This window comes from Lolium perenne, chromosome 7, assembly GCF_019359855.2.
Source record: "Lolium perenne isolate Kyuss_39 chromosome 7, Kyuss_2.0, whole genome shotgun sequence".
Classification (NCBI taxonomy): domain Eukaryota; kingdom Viridiplantae; phylum Streptophyta; class Magnoliopsida; order Poales; family Poaceae; genus Lolium; species Lolium perenne.
The window spans coordinates 160173450-160180623 of NC_067250.2; positions in this window are offsets into that span (position 1 = coordinate 160173450).

Here is a 7174-nt window from a genome sequence, read left to right on the forward strand (position 1 = left end):
CGGGGGCACGTGCAATGTCTCGCAACACTAAACAAGCAATGCTCGATGGGATAGATCGCAAAAGGAAGAGGGGTTACAAGGTGACCTGCAAGTTATACCTGCGATGGTGGTGGTGGTGGTGGTGGTGGTGGAGATCGCCGGAAGACGAGGTCGAAGGAGTGGCGCTGCGTCGCCCGGTCGGAGGCCCGGTTGGACCGGGTTCTGGACCGGCTTGCCCGGTTCGCCGCCCGGTTGACCGGGTGCTCAACCGGATTTCGCGGGATGAAGCTTTCTCTCTCCTGTTCTTCACGAAAACCAAGCCAAATCGACCAAATCGAGGGGAAACGATGGAATTGGAGGCTAAAAGTTGGGGAAATAGTAGATCAAGCACAACAACACCAGATCCACGGACCAAAACCACTCAAAACGCAACCAAATCACAGATCGGTCAAGAGGCAATTTAGGGCTATTTTTGGGGATTTTTTGGAAAATTTTCTAGGGACGAAATCGGGTGGGTGGGAGGTCAAATCCGCGGTAACCAAGAGCTGCTGATACCATATGATGAGGTCTAAGACCCCGTGTGTGGCCCGATCTCGCGGATTGACTTCGAAACCAAGAGGGGAGATAGGAAAACGCGAGGAACACGAAGAACACGACGAACACGAGGAACTCCGAGACTCACGCACGCACACCAACCCGATACACCCGATACTTACCCCCGTGGCTCGATGGACCACGCCAATAGAATCACCCGGAAGAGGCACGCGGCGGGAATTCCGGTGAGAGATTGGTGTTGGAGAAAAGGGGATTGGTGAGGGAGAGAGAGTAGCTTGTACTAGAATCTCACTCAACAATATCCAAATCAACAACAAGGATGGCCTTGATTACAGAGGGATGATACCCAAGGGAGACTAAGCTCAAATGTAGGTTTGAGTTCAAAACAAGTCTAAAGAGCTAATGAGGGGTTCCAGCTACTTATATAGTCATACATGGCCAGCAAGGGCGAACAGGTATGCGAATGGATAAGTTAAGGTAGTTTGGTGGGGCATTCTCGTCAGATCCGGTTTGGGGGCAGTCGACCGGGCTGGGCCGGGCTGTCCGGTTTGGGGCGGTCCGGCCGGGCTTTGTGACCGGGCCGTCCGGTCATGGGTCCGGTCGGCCGGCGCAAACCGGAAGCTACGAAAGTGTCCGGTCCTGAGTCCGGATCGTCGTCCGTACGAGGGAGCTGATCCGGTTTGCGCCGGTCGGCAAGGGCCTATGACCGGGGCGTCTGGTTGTAGGTCCGGTCTGACCGGGCCCTGGACCGGCCAGCGTCCGTCTCTTCCTTGGAGCGCTTCGTGCGACGTCGGCTTCGGCTTCATGATCATCTCCACGTCCAGTTGCTTCTCTCCTTCCCTTGACCTTGGCGTCTCCTCCTCTCCGTGGTCTTGACGCGCCTTGTACCTAATGACACATAGCACGTCGGCATGAGGTAGCAATCCATCCAAAGGGGTACCAAGATCAAGGGTGGTGAGGAGCGAGTTCACCTCATCATGAAGAGCTTTGACTCGGGCTCGTGTCATCGGTCCACTTGGGGGACTTGTTGGCCTTGGTGTAGCGACGTCGGTGACCGGGGCTACATCAGAACCCCTACTTGGCCAATGGAGCTACATATGAAGATAGAGGACCTCCACGATGGCACCATCGTATGGATCATCAAGAGCGTCCCCATCATGAGCGTCATCGACACACTTCTTCGAGCTCCACAAGGCGCCACCATGAGCGTGCTTATGCACAAGATCGTCGACTTCAAGTACACCATATGGAGCATCAAGAGCGTCCCCATCATGAGCGTCATCGACACCCTTCTCCAAGCTCCACAAGGCGCCGCAAGCAACATGCAAAGTCGCATGAGCCATCATCTAGGCATGGCAAGGACCGTCATCGACATACGTCACCACATGAGCTTCGCCGCCACAAGCCACTTCATGATCTCCACCGACCAACATCTTCCACGAGTCTTCGATGACACCACTCAAGCCATGGTGATGATGCACGAAGACGAGAGCCTCGACATGAAGGCGACAAACACCATGATAGGGTGCCTACCACTCCAAGGATGGCAAGTGCACATCGAGCATACCTTCCTCATAAGGCGACTTCCACCTCTTGTGCCACCACCACAGTGGCCTCTACCTCGTCACGTGCCTATGGACTCCGATGCTACATGATAAGGGCTAAGCCCGGGGATGTGCCCGATCTTCACGGATTTGGGTGGATTTCGTGGGGGAGGTGGATGAACACGATGAACACGACGAACACGGAGGAGAATTCGTGGGGATACAACACACACACGCACACAAACCGGTTTTCCCTCGTAGGCCCGATACACCTACTTGATAGAGGTTGCGAGAAAAGACCTTCCGGTAGAAGTCCCGCAAAGAGATCGACAAATCGAAACACGCGAGATCTAGAAGGGTGAAAAGACCGGAAGGTTGATAGAAGTGCAAGCAAAAGACCAAAAGGTAGAAGTGCAAGCAAAAGATCAACAAACGGTAGAAGTCACCAAAGAGATCATCACGCTTCGATTAGGAGCCCGGGTGGATACAAGATCATAGATCTAGGGTTTCCCATATGGGTAAGAGCAAAGCTCAAGTTTCTTCTTAGTTCATCTCTAACCCTAATTCGTGGCTGGGGGTGCCCTATATATAGAGCCCAGATCTGAGGAGGGGTAACTTAGTCATTTATGAAAAGTACACAGCCACAGGATTTAAATGGGTGGTCCAGATGTAATGGGCGTCGGGGAGGCCGGCGATCTTGCCGGTGCTTCGAAGCGGCGATGCGGCGTCGCCGGCAGCGTGCCACTTGATGGCGGCGATCTTGGAGTGCTTCGGCCGCGATCTTGGGCTGATCCGGCCGATCTTGGGGTGCTCTGGGCGGCAGTGCCGGCCTGATGGTGGCGGCAGTGCCGGCCCTGGGCGACCTTCTCCATTTGAGGGCGATCCTTCTTCTTCTTCTTCAGTTTCTTGGGGCGTTAGCGGCGTTCCTTCTTCTCCTTCAGTTCCTTGGCGAGCTTGGTACCTGATGACACATAGAGCACTTGTATGAAGTAGCAAGCCATCCAATGGGGTATCGAGATCAAGGGTAGTGAGGATTGAGTTCACCTTATCATGTAGCGCTTTGACTCGAGCCCGTGTCATCGGTCCACTTGGGGGACTTGTTGGTCTTGGTGTAGCGTCGTCGGTGACCGGGGCTACATCATCTCCCCCCCTTGGGAAAGAGTCGTCCTCGACTCTAACGTCTCTTCATCTTCATGGTATGGCGAGAGGTCGGACACATTGAATGTGTTGCTCACCAAGTACTTGGATGTTGGCATGTCGATGATGTAGGCGTTGTCGTTGATTCGCTTGAGGACCTTGAAGGGACCATCGCCTCGGGGCTTGAGCTTGGAGTTTCGTTCTTGAGGGAAACGGTCCTTGCGAAGATGTAACCACACTAGGTCTCCTTCCTTGAAGATCCGTGCCTTTTTCTTCATGTTGAGGCGTGTTGCTTGACGAAGAACTTGTTGCGCGATTGTTGCCCTTGTATCTTCATGTAGCTTCTTCATGTATTGTGCTCTCTTGTCGATGTCCATGTTCACTTGCTCATGTAGCGGTAGAGGAAGGAAGTCAATCGCCGTAGGAGGCTCAAAGCCATAGACAACCATGAACGGGCTTCTCATTGTAGTAGTGTGCTTGGCGCGGTTGTAGGCAAACTCCGCATGCGGGATGCAATCTTCCCATGACTTCAAATTCTTCTTGACAAGGACTCGTAGTAGGGTGGAGAGGCTTCGATTCACCACTTCGGTTTGGCCGTCCATTTGCGGGTGCGAGGATGATGAGAATAAGAGCTTCACTCCAAACTTTGCCATGAGCGACTTCCAAAGATAACTCATGAACTTGACATCTCGATCCGACACAATGCTTCTTGGTACACCGTGGAGTCTCACAATTTCCCTAAAAAACAAGGAAGCAATGTGTGAAGCATCATCCGTTCGGGAGCATGGTATGAAATGTGCCATTTTAGAGAATCGATCAACCACTACGAAAATGGAATCATGACCATATTTGGTTCTAGGCAATCCTAACACAAAATCCATACTAATGTCAGACCAAGGAGCATGAGGAATAGGCAATGGTGTATAAAGACCATAGGGGTTGGAAGTTGACTTAGCTTGTAAACATGTTGTACACCGTCGGCAAAGGCGCTCCACATCGCGCTTCATTCTTGGCCAATAATAGTGAGTGGAGAGCATGGCATATGTCTTGTCTCTTCCAAAGTGTCCCATAAGACCACCACCATGCGATTCTTGTAAGAGTAAAAGGCGAAGCGAAGACATAGGAATACAAAGTTTGTTGCCCTTGAACAAGAATCCTTGGTGCAAATAGAAATCATCGATGCCCTTCTCACTAGAACACTTTGCAAAGATTGGGCCAAAGAAAGTATCGGAAGCATATAAATCTTTGATTTCATCAAGACCCAAAACACTAATATCCAAACGAGTGAGTAAGAGGGTGAGTTTGCGGGAAAGAGCATCCGCCACAACATTGTCCTTGCCCTTCTTGTATTTGATTACATATGGAAAGGACTCAATGAACTCAACCCACTTTGCATGTCTTTTGTTCAAATTGTGTTGACTTTTCAAATATTTCAAAGACTCATGGTCGGAGTGGATAAGAAACTCTTTTGGCCAAAGATAGTGTTGCCAAACTTCAAGAACACGAACCAAAGCGTAAAGTTCCTTGTCATATATAGGATATTTGAGGCGTGCGCCATCCAACTTCTCGCTATAGTATGCCACGGGTTTTCCATCTTGCATAAGCACTCCACCAATACCGAGTCCACTTGCATCACACTCAATCTCAAAAGTTTTGGAAAAGTTTGGAAGAACAAGAAGTGGTGCCTCGGTAAGTCTTTTCTTCAACTCATCAAAAGCTTTTTGTTGTGCCTTGCCCCACACAAATGGAACATTCTTTTTCGTAAGCTCATTCAAAGGGCAAGCAATGGTGCTAAAATCTTTCACAAAGCGGCGATAGAAACCGGCTAGTCCATGAAAACTTCGAACTTGACCAACATTTGTAGGAGTGGGCCAATTGTGGATGGCCTCAACCTTGGAGGAATCAACTTCAATACCATTAGCGGAAACCACAAAGCCAAGAAAAACCAACTTGTTTTGAGCAAAGGTGCATTTGGGGAGGTTAGCATAAAGCTTTTCATGACGCAAGATGCACAAGACCTCTCTCACATGTTGCACATGGTCCTCGAGGTTTTTGCTATAAATGAGAATATCATCGAAATAGACAACCACACTCTTGCCAATGAGAGGACGCAAGATGTGATTCATGAGTCGCATGAAAGTAGATGGAGCATTTGAAAGGCCAAATGGCATGACAAGCCATTCTTAGAGACCAAGTTTGGTCTTGAATGCCGTCTTCCATTCATCACCTATTGCCATGCGGATTTGATGGTAGCCACTACGCAAATCAATCTTAGAGAAAATCGTGGCACCGCTCAATTCATCAAGCATGTCATCTAAACGCGGAATGGGATGGCGGTATCGAACGGTAATGGCATTGATGGGGCGACAATCCATACACATTCGTTGCGTCTCATCCGGTTTAGGCACAAGAATCATGGGAACCGCACAAGGGCTTAAGCTTTCACGAACATACCCTTTTTCGAGGAGGTCTTGTATTTGACGTTGGATCTCCTTTGTGTCTTCGGGGTTGGTGAGGTAGGCGGCGCGGTTTGGTAGTGGGGCGCCGGGTATGAGGTCGATGCGGTGCTCAATCCCTCGAAGCGGTGGTAGTCCATGAGGAAGCTCGTCGGGGAAGACATCTTGGAATTCCTTCAAAAGAGACAACAAAGACGAAGGAAGTGTTGTTAAGTTGTTAGTCTCTGAGGATGGCCCCTTGCAAATGAGCACGTAGTGCAATATGGTGGATGGGTTGTGGTGCAATTCTCTCATCTCACTCTTGGTAGCTATGAGGACACTCTTCATCTCACTCATATATGGCTTGTGGCGCTCACTTTCCTTTTGGTGGGTCACTCTCTCACCACTCATCTCACTAGTGATGGTAGCTTCCTTAGCCCTCGCTAAAGCCTTTGCATTGTCCGCAATTACTTGGCTAGGAGTCATTGGGCGTAGGATGAACGTCTTGTCGCCGACCTTGAAGCTATAGGCATTTGTGTAGCCATCATGGCTTGCTCTTTTGTCATATTGCCAAGGGCGACCAAGTAGCATGTGGCACACCGTCATGGGCACTACATCACAATCAATGGTGTCTTCATAGGCGCCAATCTTGAAGGATACGGAGACGGTGTGTTGTATCTTGACATTTCCATTGTCACTTAGCCATTGCACATGGTAAGGATGGGGGTGTTTCCGGAGTGTGAGGTTGAGCTTGGAGCATAGTTCGGTGCTTGCAAGATTGTGGCAACTCCCTCCATCGATTATAACCTTTATTGACTTGCCATTGATTCCGGCTCTTGTTTGGAAGATGTTGCACCTTTGATCTTCATTGGGTAGTGCATGGGTTGTCAACACTTTGGTCACCACAAGGGATGGACTTGCATCATGCACACATAGGACATGCTCTTGGTCTTCCAAGTCATCATCCTCAAGATTGGTTGCGGCTTGTACTAAGGCTTCATATTCTCCTTCACTCAAGTACTCCACATCTCCATCATCTCGAGTTATCATAACTCTTGTGTTCTTGCATTCAAAGGATTTATGTCCTTGAGCTCCACACTTGAAGCAAGTGAAGTTACTAGATCCCGTGGAAGCTTTGGAGGACATAGTTGCTTGATCCGGCTTGAAGCTTGTTGTCTTGAAGGCACTCTTCGTTTGCTTAGGAGGATCCTTTGGAACAATAGCACTTGTGTTCTTGATGCTTGAGGAGGTGTTTGTTGCATTTCGCGCGGCGAAGAAGGACTTTGTTTTTGCACTTGCTATGTCTTCTCGCACTTGGCGCTCGGCTCTTGTAGCTTGATGAAGCAATTCAACCATGTTGGTGTAAGGCAAGAACTCCACTATCCTCTTGACGGGAATGTTCAATCCATTCAAGAATCTTGCCATTGTTTGCTCTTCTCGCTCATCCACATTGGCACTCATCATTGTCATGTGCATCTCCTTGTAGTATTCCTCAACGGACTTGAAGCTTTGCTTGAGTTGAGT